We start from the raw sequence: 23,723 nt of genomic DNA, 5'->3' as shown, positions 1-23,723 counted from the left end.
GGAGGGAAAGCTAGTATAATTTAGGACTTGGATGACTAGAGTTACTTCACTCGAAAGAATTCCCTGATCTTCTAAGAATACAAGTACTACATTCAGATGATTTTATAATACTGATTAAATGCTTCCTGGCCCAGTCAGTGTAATGAATTAAAATGTATTGGATATATAGCACAGGCTACAGCTCAGGAATACTAAATTTAGGATTTTGTACTGTAGGTTCGTTGCCAAGAAGTAGTGGTCAAGTCTGTACTGCCAGGCTAGTTTTTGTTTCCTATGTGAGCCTTGGAGCCTACCAGTCTCCTGCTTCTGCTGCTATTGTATGACTGTAACAGTTTCTGTGGTTATATAAGAAACTGTATGCTACTGGTCAAGTAAAAGGCAAACCCTTTAAGTTCAAGAGATTCAGCAGTCTCATGGTTTTGGAATAATCTGATATTTAGTGGTGTTTTCTTGTCACTGTCTCATTGAGATTTTGAAAAACCAACTAAGTCTATAATTAATAAAAAAGATTTTTAGAGATGGTACACGCAAATTTATTACGGTATTCCTTTCCAGGGCTTGAATGTAGAAAGAAGGGCGTGCTGCCTAAAAGGAGGAAGGACTTTGCTATTGTGCGGCCATTTGCGTTAGGGGTGGGGAGGAGGAAGGATGAAGACATCTAAACCACATACATGTTTTTTCTTTTTAAAAATAATTGTGTTGATAACTATGAATATTAATCCCCACGAATACTTAATCCCCACAAATACTTAATATCCTGGGAAAATTATATTGATGTTTAATTTACCTTACTGGGGAATATATGGTTCCCCAAAGACAACATGGTGAATTAAAAATAAAAGCTGATATCATTATATAGTTAAAGTTCAAATGGACTCTGACATGATTAAATTCCCGGTGTAAACACTGTTAATAGCTCTAGTGAGCTTCACTTATTGACTTAAGGTCTCTAAGCCTCCTTTTCCTTATCTGTAAACTAGACGTAAAATCTGCTTCATAGCAATGTTCTTGTGCTCCTCTCAAGGTTAAGTTTTTTGGAGCTCCTAGGACAGTGTCTAACTTGCAGTTTTAAACATTTCCCTTCCTTTCTCTTCTTTCTTGAATGACTGTAATAATTTATACATAGTTTCAAGTGGTTAAAAGAATGAAAATAATTAAGTTATGCAAATTTGTTATGAATTCATTATTTTGATTTATAAGTGAAAGGGGTTGAGTATTGTCTTTTCTCCTGATGTTCATTGTAAAAAATATAAAAAAGTGAAAGCAAATAAGAAACTAAAAATCACCTATAACTCATCCTATTTACAGCTAATTATCATGATGTGTTTGTTGTATCCCTTGCCCAAATTTAAGTATATGTAGTCACAAACCACATATATTACTTTGTGGATTGCCTTTTTTATTTTATTGTAGAAATATTTTAATATGTATATTTTTTCTAAGATATATACTGTTGTAAACCGATATTTTAATATCTGGGAATTTTAACATTTAAGGATTAAAGAAGAAATAACTAGTGCCCTGAGAACACAGATCATAAACTGCTGTGTATACGGCATTTACAAAATTGCTTTTCACTGAAACTACTCCTTAAAAAAAAGTACAGGTATGATTCTGAGTTTTATAAGATGGTTATAAAAGGTGCTCTTTAAACTAATTTCAGCTATTCTTAGCTAAGTCAACAAGTACAGAAAAACAAGTGATCCGAGGGAGAACAAAACCAGAAGAGCAATTATTCTTTGCAGTTAACTTATTTCACTCTTTTCCTATTCTTCTCTCTAGCATAGTCCACAACTCAATTTTAAGTTGTGGATACGAACACTCTAAAGCTTTTAAACTTCTGCTTCATGAGTATTAATAAATCCAAGTCACTGCCATAGAGTTAATTATGAGGCTCAGTAAATACGTTGTAATTTTTTTTTTATTAACCTTGTACCTATTATCTCTGTGCTGTGAAGAATAGTTTTTCTTTCTACTGATTGAACTCAGCCACTTCTGGATTTTCTCGGGTTTTTTTCCCCATGTTATGAAAATTTAAAAATGAAAATTATGCCCTTTTAGTCGCCGCATTATTGGGCTACACCTGTTTCACAAGATAATGACAGGACTTCCCTTTTCTATGTCCTTGAGTCTTACGTTTACACACACATACACACACACTTTGTTTGCACATTTATTTATACTTATGTATAGTGATATAACAGGTCAGCACTGTCTCTTCCCATCCATGAAGGGAGCTGAATTCTAGTCTGAAAATTGATTGGTGGACATTAAATACTAGTAAGGAACTTGTATTGAATTCTTACTGTGCCGTCTGCTAGGCATGTTTACATTCGCAATTTAATACTCTGACATTTTACAGATGAGGAAATTTGCACCTTAGAGAAGTTAAACTCTTTGTCTGAGATCACTTGGCCTTGTAGGTGATGATGGAACCAGTGATCAAACCCATGCTGCCTGTAGAGGCTGCCCTCTCGCGCAGGGTTCGGTACCCCAAGAGCCCTTTCTGAGCTGTCTTCTGTCAATGTAAGAAACATCCTAACCTGTAGAGAACTTTTATGAGTTTATGTGAGCCAAACTGATGACAATTGCCAGGAAGTAAAATCTCAACAGATTGAGAAACTGCTCCAGAGAATGGCAGTTTTGCAGCTTATTTTATACATTAGAAACAAAGGAGGAGCCCTAAGGAGGGTTACTTGAAATCATTGGTGGTGGATTAAGGGGGCTGGAAAAAGCAAAGCAGGGAAATCTTTGGGATTAGATAGAAATAAAATGGAGAGACACATGCTTCTTTTATATTGGTGAGTTCAGGATAGTTAATAATTAACATTTACACGTAAAGGTGGTTTCCTGCTCTGGTTCAGTGGGCTGTGCCCTGAGGGATCTGGAAAAAGGGGATTATTCCGCTATTGTAAAGGTATGTTATTTTAGATGCAAAAAGATATTAGGCCTCACTTAAGGTAAAGATTAACTTTGTCAAGGCAGCTACAGGCCTAGGATGTGACTATCCACCGCGACCTGTTTTTATTCGGAATTTTTATGTTCAAACTATCCTATGTGGTTTGTAGGACCTGCTATGCTGGCCTCCCCTGAGCTTATCAGGTTTAGTGTGTGGCCCCCTTTTCATCCGCAGTTCTGTGAACTAAGATGTATTAGCAAGAGTTACTTTAAAAAGCATTCTTGGGCCAATAAGGTTGAGAAACGTTGCATGTCGTATCAACCCCTCAAATGCGCACAGTGCACATTGGTATGTTAAAAGCTCTGAAAAGTTCTACAGAGAATAAACTTTAAGATTTTAGTTCATCTTTCCCAAACCGATTTAGTTTCAGAAGAACTCTAGTGTGCTGATTCATCCAACTTCGAGCTCTCCTCCCAAGCTTTTTTTCCTTGTTTAAAGTTAAATGTATTGCAGTGACACTGGTTAATAACAGTATTTAAGTTTCAAGCGTACAGTTCTATAGCGTGTCAATACTGCAGAAGCTAGCTTTAACCTCTTCAGACCGCACGGATGTCTCCAGTCTCAGAAAGGTTCCTTATTGTGTACTTGATTATAAATGACTATAATGTCCTCTAACACCGGGCTGCTTCCCAGCTGGTCCCTAAGTTCCTGGAGGACAGGCCTTGTCTTATACCATTCCTTGGTGCCCTGCCGATTAGCTTCTGGTCTTACTGTTTTCAAGAAGAGAGGTCCAAGATGTTCTAGTGGTTATTGTTTAGTTGACAAATACTGATTTTCTCCTGGTCATGACCTCCAGTGAGAACTGCACTTCATCCCTCCCCCCTTTTTTTTGCTGATTTTAAAAAACTTTTTATCTTTTCATTAGTTGACATTCAGTATCATATTAGTTTCAAGTTAGACACTTATATAATTTATGAAGTGATCCCCCCAATTAGCCTAGTGCCCACCTGGCATTATACTTAGTTATTATAATATTATTGTGCATTTCATTCTTAACCTTAGGACTTGAGGAACTCCTGTAATCATTTTACACTGACATTGGCAGTCATGCTCCGCAGATTCCTTTCCAATGGGACACACCTCACTGATCTTGCTGTATTATTTGTTAAGTATTTATATTTAGGAATTTCTTTTAGACAGGTGTTAAACAAAAAACTTGCACTGCTGAAAGCTTTTTCCGAAAGAAAACGTTTATTGAGCCAAATGCTAGCCAGAAACAGACCAGGACCTGGGGCATGAGGTCTAAACCACCAGCAGGAGGGCCAGATGGAGAAGGCAGCATGTCTGCTGCCCTGGAGTTGATGGGATCATTACATTTTATTCATTGTGTTTTGGGGAAGAAAGATTTAAGTTGTTCTGAAAAAATTTACATTGACCACAGATAAGGGGGAGTGGGAAAAGGCAAAGTGGGGGACAGTCCTAGGATAGATGCACAGCCCTTAAGGAAGAAATATTTTCTACTTTGGTTGGCTGCAGCCACCATCTTGAAAGTTCTTGCTTAGACGGGATGTGGTGGCATCTGGAGATCAGCCCCTTCTCGGGTGGCTGTTTAGAAGTTGATTCAAAGCTCCAGCGCACCCGCAGGAACGTGAGCAGTCTGTTGTTAGCTGGCTCGCAGCTATTACCTGGTTAACTACTCTTGTCTCTTCCTCTCATTCCCCTCTCCACTGTAGTTTATTGTAGGACATCTCAGAATTTTTCTCTTGTCACAGAGAATCCCAGCAGAAGTAGTTCTTTGACTTTAGTTGAGAGACGAAAGGCTTTACTAGCTATTAGATTATTATTCATATAGAAATAGATAGTTGTCCAGTATATAAATTATGTTTCAGTACTAGAAACTCATTTTATATGATAAAAATATCAAAACAGGTTTCCCAAACCAAATGAGTGCTTTTACAAACATTTTGCAGACACATAAAACCAAATCCATATCATGTATGTTATGTAGATAATGTTTTTTCCGCACAGGTCAGATTGAATGAAGCTTCTTGAAATATGAGTCTAATAAAGTTTGCACTGGACACACCACCTTTTCTTTTGGAAACCCCGCAGTAACCATGGGTGTTCCTCCTTTGCTCTGAGGACTTCTATGTACAAAATTAACATCATCTGTCTTGTGAGCAGTTTCCACTCCGTATTCAGTGTGCACAACACCTCTGGAAATCTTCGTATGGTACCTACTGGGAAACAGATGATTTTCACCACTATCCCAGCCTAACCTGGGGAAATACAGGAAGAGCAGACCAAAGGTTCAGAGAAAGGAGTAAAGTAGACTTTCTCTCCAGAAGCAGAGATAAAAGATATTATGGGGAGGGACAGACAAAAAGATTCTGCTTCTGCCTGGAGACCTTCTAATTTCTGTGAGACCGACCTGTTCTTCCTGCAGATTAGGTTATGTGACATTGGTCTGAATCTTTATGTAAATACCAGTCATCTTAAATGGATTTCTGTAACTTACACTCAGAGAAATAGTCTCCTGCTTTATTGTAAAGGGATTGCTATCATGGAAATTTCATGTATAAGCCAGAGAGGAAGATTTTTGAGCAGAATCTTCAAATCACGTACAGAAGTTTGCTGCCCAGGGCCTGTGTCTCTATCACTATCTGTCTTATGTCTTCCCTGTCCTCAACTTTGTTTTCAAGGTACAGTAATCAGGAAGATGAACCCCGTTTTGTACAAGACTAAGAAATGTTTTCGATAACTGGATTTTTGTTGATCTTTTGTGACAATAACGCATCATTAACTGATATATTATATGACTTCATATAGTATATAAAAAATGAAATTTGTAGAAATTTCTGTGTAAATGAATAACAGAAGGCAACTAAATAGAAAAAGGAGTACTAACCTCCCAAACTGTTGGCATTTCATAAATATTGCTAATGAGTAGTGCATTTGCTTTAACCCAAAACCCAAAGCTTAAAAATTTTTTTCTGGTTAAGAAAAAGTATCATTTTAACTTGGTTTCTAAAGAATATGAATTTAATTAGTTGGAAATCTGGCATTTACAGGGAATTTTCCGAGTGGCTTATAAAATAGGTCATTGCACCAAAAACTATAGACTATTAAGCTTTTAAAAGAAGCTAAACATTCAATTGTTAACAATACTTATAATTTATTGCCGTGTTATATGTGTTTATGAAGTTATAGAATTGTATAATGAAAGCAATTAGAGTTAGTTTTCAACTTTCCTATTAGTATATTTTGATAGTCTAGGAACCAACTAAATATTTCTTTAATAATTCAGCTCCTTACTTTATGACTTTATTTTACAGTATTTTCTTAGGGTTCAGAGTGTTAAAAGCATTGAGAGATCATAGAAAGGTAAGGAGGCTAATGATGTAAACTAATTGGAGCTCTTATTGTCAGATTTCATATAACATGCTAACAAAGTATTTATAGAAGTATGTTTTGTATATATGTTGGGTTGTTTAAAGGGACAATTTAAATTTAAAGAAAGCAATTTAGTTATCAACTTAAGAAGTCTATCTTACTGCCAGAGGGTTAGTATATAAACCATATTGCAACTTTTAAAAAAGTGTTTGGAGAACTGTCAGGAACTTTCTTTGCCAACACTTTCACAATCACAGTAATATTTTGTGGCTTTGAATGTAAATTTAAGAATTCATTATGTTCTGAAACAAGGAAGAGATGATGTCTACTGATAACAAAATGAAACCGATAGCAGGTTTTGGGTCTCAACTTTTTTTTGGTGGTGGTTTCATGTGACTTTTTGATTAGGTTTTTATCTTAATAGGAGATAAATGTAATCTGGCTTTTAATCGTAGGAGCATCCAGACTGAGTCTTGAGAATGTCCGCTCCACCTTTTGTTGCTATTGAAGAGATTGATGAAAAGTTTTGCAAGCCTGGGAACTTCTGGCTTAGATTTCCTTAGCTAAATTTCAACCTAGAACCAGTGGTTAAATGGCAGATGTTAAAATTTCAGTGCTGGTTTAATAATAAAAACTCAATTTGTTCATAAGATTTGGTTTCACAAACACATAAAGTATTTATAAAGCCATTTCCTTCCTTTAATTTCAAGACAAAAATACAAAGTCTGCCTTTCGGACTTGCCTCTTTAAGCATTTATGACTAAATTTATTTATGTCTTAAAGGATACTCAAACAACAAAAAAACAGGTAGGTAGAACAATCTACCAAAGATAGAAGGGCATCTGAGTGACTGACTCTAGTTCTAGGCTAAATTCGAAGTGAGTTGCATACTTGTAACAGTTTTCTGAATCTAACGCCTTTCCATTCCTGAAGACCTTAAAGTGCTTGAGCTGGTTCTCCATCTTCTCTGGAGAAAACTTGGTAACATCCCCAGGATCTTAAGATCATTCTTCAAAGAAATAAAAGTGGCATAAAAACATCCCCTTTACTTTCTGGTGCCTTCAGTAGCTCAGTGTACCCTCAGAAACATATTTTCTTCTGTAGGAACACTAGATCCTGAAGATAATTTCTCAATGTAGGAGCAGAGTTGTCTTTGCCATGACAAATCTCTTTGCACAGTCTGTAATGACTGTTAAGAATTTGTTTTCTATTCCATGCTTACTGTGAATGTTGTTCCTCTTAAACAGCTATTTGAATGAGTTGATGACTCGGATGAGATAGGAGAAGGAACTTATGCTCGATTTACTCAGATATGTAGTCTCGTAGACAGCAGGCGCTAGATCTGGCATGGAATCCAAAGAAGCTTTCAAAAATGTCACGTGGGATTTAATAATGAGGAAAAATATACATCACCACGTGGCTTCTATTGACATTTTAATTTAAACCCTAAAACTAAAATGTGCCTCTTATTAATGTTAGACAGTCAAAAAAGTAGCTGCCTTCAAGTTAATATGGAAATTACCAATAACCAAACTGGTTATTTTATTTGCTTTCAGATATGAATGAGATACTTATCGTTATTTGATAATGCCTTAATTAATAGGAAAAAAATGAATTATTGGGCAATGCATTACATAAAATTACATTATAGTTTCCTAGTTCACCTTTTTATAATAGAGAGACTCTGCAGTTGGAATGTGTTTGAGTTGTTTAAAATGAAAGCATGGCATGTGTTCTACAAGACCTTCTAAAAACAGCTTGGAATTTGGAGCAGGGATAGCTACTATTTGTTGGTAATATGAAGATTGTTGTTCGGTTGTCATGAAAACAAATTAGTTTGGCGATTATGGTGCAATAGTATAATAATGGCCTAACCTCAGAGGCCTTTCCATATTTGGACTTTGCTTTGCTTCCTAATGTTATCATTATTCATTCCTGTTGTTTAAATATCAGATTGATGCATATTAAAATTGGGTTCTTTGCCCAGATATGAAGAGGTACATTTGAGAGGTGTTTGTGTTTCAGAGAAGGTGAAATTTTAAATCCTCTTATTTTGTTTTATTGTTGTAGGTCAACAGAAGGAACTTTATCATTCAGGATTACTCAAGATATGGGTAGTAGAGAATTAATTCCATGAATGCCTTTTTTTTTTTTTTTTTTGCAAGCTCTGGAAAGTAACCCCAGAGTTTTAGACTCTTCTCACTGAAATTATATTCCTGGCTTAAACCGAATAGTACTGCTATGCGAGACTTCTGTAACTAAACTTTAGCAAATTTATATTGTATCTGGAACCTATATAACATGTTCTCTTAGAATAGTAAAGACATTTCATGTTTATGAAGGGAAAAGGAAGTATAGAGATGGCTTTGCTTCGAAAAACCCTGGACCAGATATTTATGATAAAAATAATTCATTTCCTAATCAACTCAGAAATGTGAAAAAGATTTTCCTCTTCTTTTTCAGATCTTTCCTGTAAAGGGATGAAAAATGATTGTACTACTAGTCATCAGAAATGTTCTTATTTGTTTCAAGCTTAGATTCCATAGTACCTGATGTTCTTGAATATTAAAACAACAACAACAACAACAAACAACAAAAAAACCTCTCCGCAGTTATTTTCTTCTTGTCTCGGAATTGTACCAGCAGCAGTGGCAGCACAAGTAGGCCAGGGGGAAATGTGTTCTCTGCTCCTGCTCCGGCTTGGCTAGCCACGCCTCACTCAGGGTCATCCCAACGCCCAGACCCAGGGAGGTCCCGGCTCTGGTTGGAGACAAGATGGGACGCGAGGGGGTGGAAAGTGCCGTGGTGGGAGGTGGACAGGCTTTGGAGCCAGAGATTTCGGCATTTGAGTTCTGATCTGCCCTCTTGGTTCTTACGTGAATTGGGGCATATTGCTTTATCTTCCAGAGGCTTGCCCTCCCGATCTGTAAAACGAAGATTGTACCACCCTCACAGGGCTGCCAAGAAGATAAACGTAGCTTGAGGAATGGTTGATGTGTTACACTCCTGGGTTCCCGCACCCCTGTTGCATTCCGGGGAGTGCTGAAGGGAAGGAGGAAGCAGACGTAGTTTGTTGTAGCAGAAGCCTGGGGCTCTGTGCATGTGAGGGAGGAAGGAGGAAAGCAAGAAACCCTCACTTAAAAACCCTAATTTCTATAACGTCACAACTGTGGAAAATAATACAGTGAAGAAAGTGGCATATACAAGCCAGTCCTTTTAGTTCAGAGTAGAATACTCTTTCTTGCATTTGGCTATTATTTGTTCTCCACGTTCAGACAAATATCTAAAGGAAAAGTACTCCTGTCTTTGCTTGGTTTTGAGATTTCAGACTAATAAAAATGTGAAAAAGAGAGACATGCAAATAAGTTAACTGAACACTCAGCTTTGTGGCCCTAAATTCTCTTCCTAACACTGCTGTTGACTTGCTTCAATGATCTTACTGAATCTGTTTCTTTAGCAAAGAAAGGCTTGGGGAGAAGGCCACTTCTCAAAGAAGTGTCCACGGAATCTCTCATAGACTAGATACATCTCTATGGGTCCCTTCTCAGAGTGTCCTCCTGTGAGGGGCTCCATTAGAAATAAAAGAAATTCCCATGGCCAGATAAGTTTGGCAAAAACTGTTTGTTGCACTTCCACTCACACTCACACCCCTACACACCCTCCTTAAAGAGTCACAAATCTGAAAAGTCTTGAAGAAATTCGTTTTACTTTAACCCTGTGATTTCAGTAGATAATGTTTGAGAAGTTCCTCTGTGCCATAGAGACTGTCATTGGCTGCCTCCATGAGGGCTGGGGAAGCGAGAGACAAGTAAAAAGATTGAAATGGTGATTTCAGATAATGATGAACACTTTTAATTTCATAAATCAGTGTGAATGACGTGGAGATCTATGAGAGGTGAGACTTGTTTTCATTGGATAGTCATAAAAGGTGATAACTGGAGCCATCCAGAAAAGGTAACATCCGTGCCGGAATCTGAGTGCCAACTGGAATAATGCAAGTGAGCTGGACTTGCAAAAATCTTGGAGGGTAGAAACTTGTAAGCAGAGAGAAGAACAAAAAAGGAATTTGTGGTAACTATAGGCTAAGCGCATATGTATAAGAAGTATTTCCTAGTCCAAATTTTGTATATATAATATGTGGTTAATCTTTTTGAGCATTATTTGCTAAGTACTAAGTGCTACAGACACAGAAAACACAGTTATATTTTAAAGACTAGAATAATTCAAAGGAGAAAGATTCAACGTTTCCGGGACAGGTGGCAAGCTGTATGATAGAGGTAGTGTATTGTAGTGGTTGAGGCTAGACCCAGACCGCTGAAGTTCTGCTCTGCCACTTCCTCGCTTTGTAACTGTAGGCAAGTTACTGAACCTCCGTGACTGAATATCAGGGAAGCTGATAGTGCCTCTTTCTGTGGATTGTTAGTATGTGCAAAGTACTAAGAACAGTGCCTGGAACACAGGCACCATTTGCTAAAATAGATGATGCTGGTATGATACTACTATCACAGTCGTCATCATGGTCATTGTCACCATCATCAGAAGGTAATGGCGAGATCGTTGTCATCTACATCACTGAAGACTGCCCAGTGCCATGGCATAGCCCAGGTACCTGAACATCCTTCATCCCCTCCTAGTGGGACCCAGGCTTGCCCATGGGAGTCCATCATCACCTACCATGTAGGCACAATTCTTATGCAGCAAAGGTAATTAAACTTGCTTCATCTGTTTTCTACCCAAGTTAACTTTTTAAGTCCTCCCCCTCGCCGCCCCAAAGTTTTTGAGGACCTATAAGTCTTAAGTCTGGTCGTCTTCTGTTTGGGACAAGGAGAGAGAGGTGCTAATAGTATTGAGGATGGGATGGGCCAAATCAGACCCTGCAGTTAGCCACTTGCTGGAAGGATTAGGTTAGATGAGAATCATAGATCTGTAATAATAACGGATTATCCCAAGTGATCTCAAGGCACTAAAAGATTTACTGTGTTCCTTCTGAATCAACTAAAGTTTAAATGAATCTGGAATAGTTTTAGCTTTTTATTGATTTCTAATTCTTAGAAAATTGGCAACCCACATATGGACTAGGAGAGTCAGCTGCTACAAACATCGAAAACCCAAAGAACTCATTTTCTAACCATAATGATAGCTGAGAGATCTTTACAAAGCTGAAGAAATTATTAAAATTCTGTTTGGTATAGAGAAAGCCATCTGGCCAACCAATTCCACATCTCAGCTGTGTCGCAGCACCTTAGAATCATCTAATTGCATTCCACCGGAAGTCACTCACCCTTTGTAACACGTCCATCTCATGCCAAGAAAACAAAAACATCAGGTCCTTCCATCACAGAGATTTCCCCTTGATTATTTAAGGCAGAAATGAAGCTACTCAGGTTAATTTGCTTTAAAACTATTTTTCATTATCCTGATGTGTCATACTTGCTGCCATGTTCTAAGACCTCTTTGTTCTTAGATATCACTTTTCCAAATCTATAGGTTTCTACTCTTTTAATAAAAGAAAAAATATATGAAGATCTCACTTGACATATTATTTTGTTCTGGGGAATCCTAATTAACACACTAATATCAGAAAGCTGACAGCCTCCTACATGTCATTTTAGGACTCCGTGTGGAAGACTACGTTATCCTAGTTTGAATAGCATATATTCTCCACGGCTTGGTAATAGCAGTTTTATTGTTCTTTTTTTATTTATGAAGTTCTGCTCTGCCACTTCCTCGCTTTGTATCTGGTCTTTTGAGTATGCTAAGAAATGGGAGGTGAATATGTTCTCATAAAGAATGTCAAAGCAATTTTGTAGGATGCAGTTATTTCCATTTTTTTTTAGTACAAAGATTCCATAATCCTGAAAATCTCAATTGTAGAGTGTATTGAATGTTGCTTTTTATTTTAGTGAAACAAAAGTAGTATTCTAAATGAGAAAGGATTAGAGTAGCATTTCTCAAATATCACTTTTGAGCCTCGGCTTATAATAGGGATGTATCACAGAAAAGCTTAAGAGAAAGGAAAGAAAACATTGTGGGATAGCTACTGTGTACTAGAGATTACACTAGGTGTTTTCACAGAGGGTCTCATACTTACAATTAACCTTTAATATCTGTGATATTATCCATCTCAAATAAATTAGTTCAGATTATGTGTTGCCTATGGTTCTATAAAATTATTGTTTTGACTTTGTTTTATTGCCTTTAAAGTTCAGAGCCAAATTTCTTACTTTTAGCAACTGTATAATACCTTTTAAAATGAATTTTGTATTTATCTCCCCCCCACATCCCTGCCTTCATTTCTCTTTTCTGCCTGATATTTAAATTTCTTTATTTTTACAGTAAGTTTTTAGATAAACCATCTCATATCTTCTTCAGTATTAGGTAGACTTATTAAATTAATGAATTAACTCATTACAGACTTGGCCAAAGTCACACAGGTAGGAAATATAAGAGCTGAATATTAATACAAACTCAAATATGATTAATTGCAAAGTACTTGCTGTTCCCAATGCACCTTGCCTTATGGAATCTAGATAAAAATAGAGAAAAAAATTTAAGCGCTTTGAATGAGTTCACAGCTGTTTGTATGACTGGAATACAATCTATTTTGAGCAAAGAGAACTAGGTTATGTTCTGTTTCTATATTAAGCCGAACTAGAAAGTCATTTCAGTCTATAGGATTCAGGTTAACATTGTATTAACTTAATGAAGTTGCCAGCACCATTCAGGCAGATGATAAGCGATATTAGAGACAACAGCTTAGAAGAGGCACCCTGTTCTATTAATTTCGGATTGTGCCCCACAACCTTCCGTGTCAGTTGGCTTCGAGCCCCTAGTAATGCTTCGGCCAGGTTGTCCAGACCCTACGGACACCTTTTTGTCAACATCTGTTAGGATGCCATTTTGTGGCCTTTCCTTAATAGAAGGGCAGAGAACTTTCTATGTCCCTAGTGGCTTTTGAAGTTTGAGAACAGTGACAGTCTTGTTGTAAATGGATGCCTGGTCTTATACTTCTAAAGAGAGGGAAATCTTTATAAAAGAAAACACAGCAGAACCTACTCTTATGATTTGTTTACTAGGAAGTCTAATTTTCAAATTCATAATATTCATTGATTTTTTTTCTTTCCGATCATGATTACTGCTATTTCAGAGCAATATTGATATTGTATGATATCAATTGTTTTTATTTTGCCAAAGGGCAACACTTCTGTATTTCTGGAAACTTGAGAAGCAAATGCTATTTCAAGTGCTTTTCCTGGGTTGTCTTCCACGTTGTATGGCATGGTACTGAAGGAGGCTGCGGAGACGTCCAGGGTAAATGGAGTCCTCTGAGAGAGAAGGACAGATCGTTGTGGATCCAGCCCTGCATCAGACATTCCAGAAGTCAGAAACCACTGACTCCAACTTCTCCCTGAGCCTGGTGGACACTGGAGGAAGGAGAGCCTCTGCATTGATTCCTGGTGTAGGTCTGTAGAGGCTAGAGCCTGAGAGGTCACTTAAAGAGGAACTGGGTCTCTTCCTGCCTTTGATCATGCAGTTAGTTGCCTTTTCTTGGCTTTACCCTCTTCACTTTTCAGCTCTGCTTTTTCAGTCCTCATCTAGCTATCAAAGTCTAGTTCAAATTCCCTTCCCCCTTCAGGAAGCCTTGCCTGCTCATTGCAGCTCTCAGATTTCTTCTTTTCCTGGCCATAGACAGCATTTGTTTCAACACATATTCTGGCCCTTGATTGGATAGTGTCTGGTATTTCCTAATAAAAGCTGTATAGGAGCTTTTATATTAAAGTTACGAGGAGCGCGTTTTCATTTCACAGCGTCCCCTTGAAGGGTAGGTACTATTATTATCTCAGATTTACAGAGTCAGAAACTGAGACTCAGAAAGATTAAATCTCTTGCCAGTCACAGACTGTGAAGTTGTACAGCCAAGTTTCAAACTGAGGAGGTCACTGTGTGGGTCTGGACCCTCAAACTGGTTTTCTCCCTGTCTTATTTTCTGAGAAATGAGAAGTAGAAAGGAACACTAAAGGGTAAGGGGGAATTGTTCTCACATCCTAACGCTGGGCACTCTCCCCTGGATGTTGATTTGGGGGCCTGGGAAGAGAGTGTCCTTAGTGCTCTGTCCAAATTCTTCCTCCCACCGGAGTGGTCCTGGGTTTTGAAAACTTGGCTTGCAGCCGAGATGTGCCCCTGCCTCTGGCTGCTGCCGTCTTTGGAAACTGCTGCTATCGCTACCGGGGCCCTCTGTAGGAGAGAATGCTTGCCTGTCCATCACTTAGACCATCACCAGCTTCTCCACTGACATTCCTGTTCATATCCGCTGCGGTTTACTCTCCAGTAAGTGGACTCCACGTCAGCCATCTTTGTCTGTCTTGCTTCACATGTTGACTTGAGTTTGGAATGTGATCATTCACCCTTTCCTCATCATCTTTCTCACTGCTGTCCCAATTGAAACTTTTTTCAGTACCTAGGACTGTGTAGTGGTCTCTAGAATTTTCTCCAAAAAAAAAAAGTCCTGTTGCCCTTGTCACTGGAGCTGTCCATGCGTGTGTTACCCCAAAATGTCAGTGACCCTGCCATGAGAGTGCCCTGTTATAAATATTTTTTCTTAATTCAAAACTAGTAAATTTTTGTGGAAAATACAAAAATGAATAAAATAAGAATTATGACCCAAGATAACCTGATACATTTTGGTATATATTACTCCCAACATTTTCCCACGTCTGTGTGTATTTTTCACACAGACTACATAAATACCTTTTGTTTTAAAAGAGAGGGCTAACTTTATACCTATAGTTTAGCAGTCTGACTCTTTCTCTGAATACTATCTCCCATACCATTAGATACTTTCTACATCACTTAGTACTGAGATTGTTAAGCAAAACCTCTGTTTAGGTTGTTTCCCATCTCTACTGTTGTAAACAGTTCTGTGATGAGCAATAACTAATTCTTTGTGTACCTTTTGAATGACTGTATTTCCCCCCTTTTTTCCTGGTTTCTTTTTTTTATTGTTAAAGTAATGTATGTACATGAGAGGAGTAACCAGGTTCTCTCCACCCCCACATCTAAGCCTCATGATTTCCTCAGACTGAGTTTCTAGAATTTTAATTGTTGGGTCAAAGGATATGTGGAATTCTAATAAGTCATTTGCCTTTTGGAAAAGTTATGTAAGTTTATGTTCTTAGCAGTAACTGAAAACCTCACTGACACTAGATACTATTTCAGATTTTGTCAATTTTACAGGTAAAGAAAGGAATCTAATTGTTTTTAATTTGTATTTTTTAAATTACTAGTGACGTCAAGTATCTTTTTTATTGACTTATTGACCATATGAATATTATTTTGTCAATTGATAGTTTTTTCCATTTTTTTCATCAATGTGTTTATTTTTTCCTATTTATAAGAGGTGAGGGAGCTGAAATTTAAGAATATTAATACTTGGGTTGCCATATACATTATGAATATTTCCCTCAGTTTTTTGTCTTATTTGTGGTATTTTAAATTGTTATTTGTGGTTAAAGAAGATTTAAAAGACCAAAAAAGAAAAACTACAGTCTATGCTATAGTTTGGAAATAGGCAATTCTTTCAATTGATTTGACAATAAAAATTTTCTATTTATTCCTTGATATAAAATATGTAAATTTGGCCTACCCTTTTCTGTTCACCTCTCATTCTACTAATATTTAAAATTTTTTAAAAGTTCTCTTGTTTACTTTTATGACTTGAAATAATGCACCTAATTCTTTATTTCATTCCCATTCAACATCATCTCTTGACTCCCCACTTTATAAAATAAGAATATTAGCACCTTTACCCTTTCTGCCCCTTTTATCTCTTTCACCCATCTACACCTGGGGATGCTGAGCCCAGAGCTTTTCCAGAAGCTTCCCTCTCCCCTGTCATTTACACAGGACTAGTATCCATCTCCACTGCAACTCTTCATCCTGGTTCATCTCCCTACCCACTTTCATCTGCTTCCTGCCTTCCAGGAAAACCCCTTGCTGCCTTCTGCCTTCCTCTTCTCTGTTTCAGGTTATCCTCCTTGTATCTCTGTCTTTAAAGTGGGTTCTCAGGAAGATGAAAGGGAAATGTGCCTAGCCTGCCATCTGAAACTAACCTTATGGTGGCTTTGGTTGTATAGAATTTTTAAAAATTTTTCTGTAATCAAACCTACAAATGATTTATTTTGTCTTCTACCTTTGGTGCCATGTTTAGAAAGCCATTCTTTAATTTAAGATATTTTTCTTTATAAATTCTTTCTCACATTTAAATCTTTATTAATTTGCAGAATTTATTTTGGTGGGCGGAATAATTTAGAGATCTTTTTGTCCAAATGGTTAGCCAATTGTTCCAATATCATTTTTTAAATAATTCAAAAATTTGAAGTAACATCTTTTATTAAATAATAGATTCTCACATATATTTGAGTCTGTTTCTGAACTTTGTTTCATTAATCTGTCACTTACCTATACCGATTGCAAACTTTTAATTGCTGTGATTTCAGAATTGATTTTAATATCCGAAGGGCAAGTCTCTCCCCCACTGCCCATCATTATTGTTTTTCAAAATATTCTTAGCTGACGTTGTATTCTCTCTTCTCTTTGGCAAAAAGAAAAGCTCTCTGTATTATTACACATTTTGAATGGGGTCTCAGCGGATAGCCCAGCTCTTAGCTCTTCTTCAATATATTTTTTTTTCCAGCTGGGCAGGAGTAGTAGAACCTCTGTGTTACACTAGTTCCCTGTCCCACCTAGGTTTTGTTCTCACTCACTCCGAAGACTAGGATTGAAAACTGCAGGGCATTGCCCTCTCTGATTCTGTGAATAGTCACCTTCACTGACATTTTTGTGTGGCAACCTGGAGCCAAAAGGAAAGTGGTCACTTACGCCACATTTCATTATCAACATTGCAGGTGTGTTTTCAGTACCTGGTACCTGCAGGATCTTCTAGCACCTAATCTGCCCTAACTACCTCTGGCAATCTCCCCATCACTGCCTCCTTCAGGAATGTGTAGATGACCTTCAGGTCATTTCATCAGGTTCTTTTTCCACCCCATCTGCCACCTTGGCCTTCCCTCCCAGGGTGTCAGCACAGAAAGTTCTTGTCCTCTCTGTTCAGGCGGAGCTGGACACCTAGCAATGCAAGAAATACTTATTTAATTATGCTTACCCAGAAACATTGCAGCATAGACTTGTCTCATTCCACCCAGAAGAATGAGTACTTGCTTCCTGGCAGGAAGGATGCCAGGAAGCCTGTGCTTTGGAGTCTCTGGGCATGGAGCCTGTGTTTGAGGTAGATAGGATCTCAGCCATCGGAAACTCACCTTCATTGACTCTTTCGTAAACACACTTACAGCAAAATGAAAAACGGCCACTTTTGCACAAATCTCTATCAGAAGCTAAGGAGAGCAGAAAATCACTCATACTTATTCCTTTTATATTTGCTCTGTTAGTCCTGTCCTTTTTAATTCTTCAACAAAAAATTAAAATGTTAAAAATTAATGTATTCTGTAGAAGATACTTTATTGGAATTCTATTCTGGTGCTATCCAACAGAAAAATAAATGCAGGTCACATATATCATTTAAAATTTCTAATAGCTACATTAAAAAGTTTTAAAAACTCAGGTGAATTAATTTTAGCACATTTAACCCAATGTAGCTAAAGTAATATATCTTATATAGTCAATATAAAAAATATTGAAATAATTTAAATTCTTTGCTTTCTTTGTCTGGTGTGTATTTTACACTTGGAGCACACCTCAGTTTGGACTAGTCACATTTCGGGTGTTCAGTAGCCACCTGTAAGATCATCTTAATTCTAGATTTTGAATTATTTTATGTTGTCCTTGTATTGAAAATAACCATTTCTAGGAGTTCTTAATTCTAGGAGTGCTTGTCTAGAACCACCTGGAAACTTTTTCAAAATGTACATTCCTGTCTGAATCCCCCCTACTGAGGTAAAAGTCTGTGTGTGTGAGCCTGGGCATGTGTGTTTTTAAAAAATGTATAGGTAATTCTGACAAGTGCCTTTAATTAAAAACCACTGACCTAGTTCAATTTTTTTTTTTTTTTTAACCTGTGACTAAGCATGTCCGGTAATGGAGAATAATGATAGAGATCTTCCAATAGCACATCCGGAATCCTTTTGCTATATCACGCTTCTCGTCATTGCTAACATACTGGATAAAAAAGCATACTAATATTGCACATAGATTTCAATAACCACAAAGGAACTAGCAACAAAAGGGATTTTCAGACTAAACTTTAGATTACCTGGAAATGAATGTGTAAAATACCATAATGGTATGCATGCAAGAGCATGCACACACATATACAATATCTAAATACTCTTGTTAATTGAAGTTTCATTATGATGGGCATGCCTGTGTGGATGTTAGATGTACGTCCATTCTCTTGATGTCTTTTAGACATCAGCATTAATCTATAACGTTATAGAGTATTTTGAAACTGCTTCAAAAAATCTGAATGAAAATTGCAGCTTGGTCTATTGTAATTATTTTAATGCCTCTCTGGACATCATGAACCTAGTATAAAAGTTCTTCAGCCTATCAATTTTCAAAGTGTGGAAAATACATTCAACTCTTGAGTTGTCAGGTTAGTATTTCATATCTTTAAACTAATGAAAAGACTGCCAGATATCAGCAGGCTGTGTGGCTGACTACTCTGTAATTCCATGGGGATTCTTTATAGGGTGAGTCACAGCCGCTAGCTTCTCTTTCTTTCACATACAGCTGACAAGGGCAGCATACGTGCTGTACTGAAAGATAATAAATCCAGAGAGGTCATCCAGAGGTAATGCCAGGATTATTTTAGGTGAGTTGAGGATATGGAGAAAAATGTTTGCTTTTTAACACATATTTTGTATAAAGTGACTAAACTTAAAAAGATTACGAAACAGTTTTATTTAAGGCAAGTGAATTTAATAATTAAGTATTTCATGGTTCTTTAATTGCTATTCTTTGCTTATTAAAAATTGGCTTAGGTCTACAGGAATTCCAAGTAGTTAACAAGGCCTATTAAATAAAATAATGGTATCCATAGTGCCCTTCAAATAACTACTAAACTTTTAAAAAACATTTTATAGTTTCAGACTACTTAAACAGATTTTTAACAGTAACGGGGATAGTTGTATGCTTCCCAGTCGAAAGAATCTTGAGTTTAGATTATCTAGATTCTGTTTTTAAGACTATTGTTTTAGAGCAGTTTTAGGTTCAGAGCAAAATTGAGAGGACGGTGCAGAGATTTCCCGCCCTTACCCCGTCGTCCCCACAGATGCGCCACCTCCCACATTACCAACATGCCCCGCCCACCAGACTGGTGCATTCGTTACAATTTTCACTGACATACCCTGTCACCCAAAGTCCATGGTGTACATTAGGATTCACTCTCGGTGTCACACATTCTACAGCTTTGGATAAATATATAATGACATGTATCTATCATGATAGTGGCATACAGAGTATTTTCAGTACCCTAAAAATCCTCTATGTTCCACCTGTATTCACCCCTTCCACCCCTGGCAGCCACTGGTCTTTTTACAGTCTTCACAGTCTTGCCTGAGATTCTTTTCTTACAAGTGAAAAATTCAGACTGAGATCCAGGGAGATCAAGGGATTAACTCCAGGTCACGCAGAGATCCCTTCTGGTAAGCCACCATCCTCTGACTCATGCCACTGACTTCTTTGGCTATGGTGACTTTTTTTGTGTGTTAGAATGTAATAGCATATTAAGACGTAATTGGCTATAACAAAATGATTAAAGATATTTTGAGATCCATCTATTGAATTCATAAATACAGTAGTATAAAGACAATAGCAGCATGACTTCAATGTTTTCAAGTTCCATTGGTATTTAAGTCTATCTACCATTGGACATTAAATAGACAATGATTATTTTTCAAAGATAGGTTTATTATCACCAATTAAAAGAGTCAAAATTTTAACATAACTTTTACAGAAAATACTAAAACTTGGGACTACAACTCTGTGTTTCCCTTTCAACATACTTGATCACATCAGGAAAAATTCCTCTTTAGGTAAATGTATCTAATCATATACATATTATATAGAATATAGAATAGAATATATTACATATAATATATATAATACACTGGTAAGTATGGGTTACTTTAATTGACTTCTAATATATTAAGTATTTGAGAAAAACATATGTATTAATAATTTTAAATTGACCAAATAATAAACAGAAGCCTCCTTACTTGGAATGCTCTGATATAGTCTCAGTATTCAAGATCTTTAATCTAAACAAGAAAATTTTTTTTACATTTTCTTCCTATCTAGTGGCATTTTTCTTTGTATGCTGCACAATGTTTTTATTGCAGAATTAAAACTGATAAAACTGATCCTTAACTCCATTCAGGTTTCCCTACATAGTAACTGCTCCCCATAAACCAGGGGGAGGGAGTTAGAAGCTAAGCAATTGCTATCTGAGAACGTTAAGGACGACTAGGCTGAAAGCTAGCAAGAAAAAGAGTTATGATTTCTCTGGCAATGTTTGTAAAACTGGTCAGGCAATGAGCAGTAGTGTGTCTATAAAACAATTGAGCTATGATAGACAAATATGAAATAATCATACATTGTTTTAGAAGAGTTCCAAATTAATATTTTTATTATGTTCTACACTTTACAATCGAAGGAGCCTCTTTGCACATATCCTGAAAACTATAATTTGACAACTATAATTTTGTAACTACTATTTCTTAGTAGTTTTTGAAAATTTGCCAACCAGAAAATTTGTAATAAAATTCAGTCATATGAAGTTAAGAGTAAATTACAGAAATGCAGCTGTTCCAATAAATATTAAAACACTGATAAGCATGTAGCACATTGATCTAGTTGTTTTTACCGACTTTAGCTGTAAAAATCTTTCTCCATAAATGAATTACATGAACATGCTTTTCTATTATTACTAAAGAGGATTCTTCATAATTTTTTATAGCAACTTTGATTGTAGACTGACAACTTTTAGATAAGTTGAAATGGATTCTTTCGCTATATGTTACATGGTGACCCCTGAATGTTACTAGTGTTGTATATTTGATTTTATAAAGTTAATAGAGGGGCTTTTCTCTTGCTCCAGGCAAATTTGGTAAAGCTCAAATAATCTCTGGTTAGCCAAAAATGATTAGGATACCTCTGAAAACAACATACAACCCAATATTATTATTATTTTTTAAGACATAATGTAAGATGTGATCATTAGACTATATCCTTTAATCTTGATGTTTTAATTGAAGTTTAAGTGTTTTCTTTAAACAATAAAGTTCAGTCCAAACGGCAGGTAAATATAAAGCTCTTTAAAACTCTTCGGGTTTTGATAACCTAAGAAGCTTTATTTTGAGAAGTCATTAACCTGTGGTTTGACCCAGATCACTCCGTAAGGTCATAGTAGCTTCAGGCTTATCTCTAACTAGCCTGCCTCTTGGGACACAAAATGTGTTCCAAGAGAAAGAGCAAGATCTCAGTGTGATTAAATCGAGTCTACAGGGGACTGAGGTCAGTAAGAAAACACTCGATTTTAAGAATTCTTCAAACAGAAAAAGGGCAGAGAGACCCAGATGAACCCTCAGGAAAAGTGACATGCCTGGGACTTGTACACATTATGTACACTCTCAGGAGAACCATTCCAACCAAGAATCCAAGTCAGCTTCTCTAGACTGGTAGAGAGATCAGATTACTGGCACTTGGCAGCTGAGAGTGTAGAATGCCTTGACCAAATCAAATAGTTGCCCTTGCCTTTCATTTGCTCCCAAACTTACAGTTTTACGGATTTTTTTTTCATTACATTCCTTCCAGCCCCAGTAGTTGGACAGCATTTTCCAAAATGTTATTTAACACCTCTCTAATACCAGAGGCAGTACCAGCACATCCTGGCATGTAGCCCATGGTCGTACTTCAGGAAAACACTGGCTGCCGCGGTGATGGCCAGATGCCAGTCAGTGTAGCCAAGTTGTGGTTTGGACACGTGGACCCATTTCTTCCTGTAACCCTATCACAATTGCCTGCTTTTTTCTCTCCACCATAATCTAAGCTCCTAGAAGGCAGATGCTATGACTTTTATCTCTGTTACTTCCAGAGCTGAGTCTGCCAGTGACATGGTGAGTGTACAAAGAAGATTAGTTGAAGGAGCAAATCTAGCTATACAAGAGGTTTTAGATTAGCCCCTGAAATCTCTTTTTTTCTGTTTTTAATACCCTTGGGTCCTAGGGTAACCGAATTGAGTAAGGATCAGAGCTACTAGCTGGGGGATGGCCCCCTGCCGACCCGACACCTGAGAAGTCCTGGATGTGGAACCTCAGTGGGCTCAAGGTCCTTTCAAGGAGCTTTCTGACAATCTCTTGGGCACTCAACCCTCGGGCTCCTAAACGAAGTTTGAGAGTTGGTCTTAGGGCTGCGATTACAATTCTAGCAACAGGGATATTAGTATTGTTTTCTACCTGTAAAGATAGTATCATATATTTAAAACAAAAACAAAACAACTCGCCACCACCAAAAAAAAAAAAAAAGAAAAAAGAAAACTTGTGTGACTCTATTTCTCTGGACAATCTTACAAAGGCATAAAATTCAAACACGCCTAAGTCTTCATTTATGAGAAGGATAAAATTACATGAAAATGAAATAGATATGAAAAATTCAGGAAGCAAGGTCATTTAATTATAGAAAATTTAATAGTACTTTGGGTTTAACTGTCATCGATAGGATGCCAATCTCAAGACTTCTTCAGGTATGTGATACAGTAAAACTTTATTTTTTTGCGTTAACTAAGGCACTTATTTCTAGTCAGTGAAACGTTAGAATTATAGAACCATATAAAAACTGCAGTTCTTTCTAACAGTTATTTCGAAACAATTGTAGTGATTAGGATTGGGCTAGATAATATCAACTGCACTTTTATGAATATTTAGTTCTTTGAGACTGGTTTTAATGATTATTGAGAATGATGTCTATATGTTGTTTCTATGTAAGATGGTTCAATGTGTTAACTTTTCCTTCATAATAGTTTTTCAATCACTGATGTATGTTAGCAAATACTTTATAAAAAAGTGCAAAGGTAGACTTAAACTTTATAATTAATCAACATTTTATTTCCTGTGGCAATAGTCCATTAATTTGCCCTACTAATAACTTGACATGTATATAAACGAAAGGTTGAGGGAAAAAGCATGTTTTAGGTTATGCTTTTTAAAACAATTTTCTGCAAAACAAAAAACAAAACAAAACAAAAAAAACAGCATATCTTTCATATTTAAGTTTCCCAAAGATTCAGGTGTTAGAGTCGTCCACATTTCTTTGCCTAAATAATAGGGTTTTTGCTATTTGTATTTTTTCTTAAACCTTCATACCCATATTTATCCATATGTACTTTAAAGACCCACAGTGAGAATGAAATTTAATACGC

General features: G+C 36.8%; 1 protein-coding gene across 3 annotated transcripts in view; it reads left to right on the top strand.

Moving 5' to 3' along the window:
• The window catches only part of GALNT7 (polypeptide N-acetylgalactosaminyltransferase 7), a 114,168-nt gene that overhangs the window by 15,759 nt on the left and 74,686 nt on the right, over window positions 1-23,723 (top strand). The gene's annotated exons all lie outside the window — the stretch shown is intronic.

The sequence above is a fragment of the Rousettus aegyptiacus genome, unplaced genomic scaffold (genome assembly GCF_014176215.1).
Source record: "Rousettus aegyptiacus isolate mRouAeg1 unplaced genomic scaffold, mRouAeg1.p scaffold_m13_p_16, whole genome shotgun sequence".
Lineage (NCBI taxonomy): Eukaryota > Metazoa > Chordata > Mammalia > Chiroptera > Pteropodidae > Rousettus > Rousettus aegyptiacus.
Note: the sequence above shows the minus strand (reverse complement) of the source record. Positions and strands in the feature narration are given on the sequence as shown.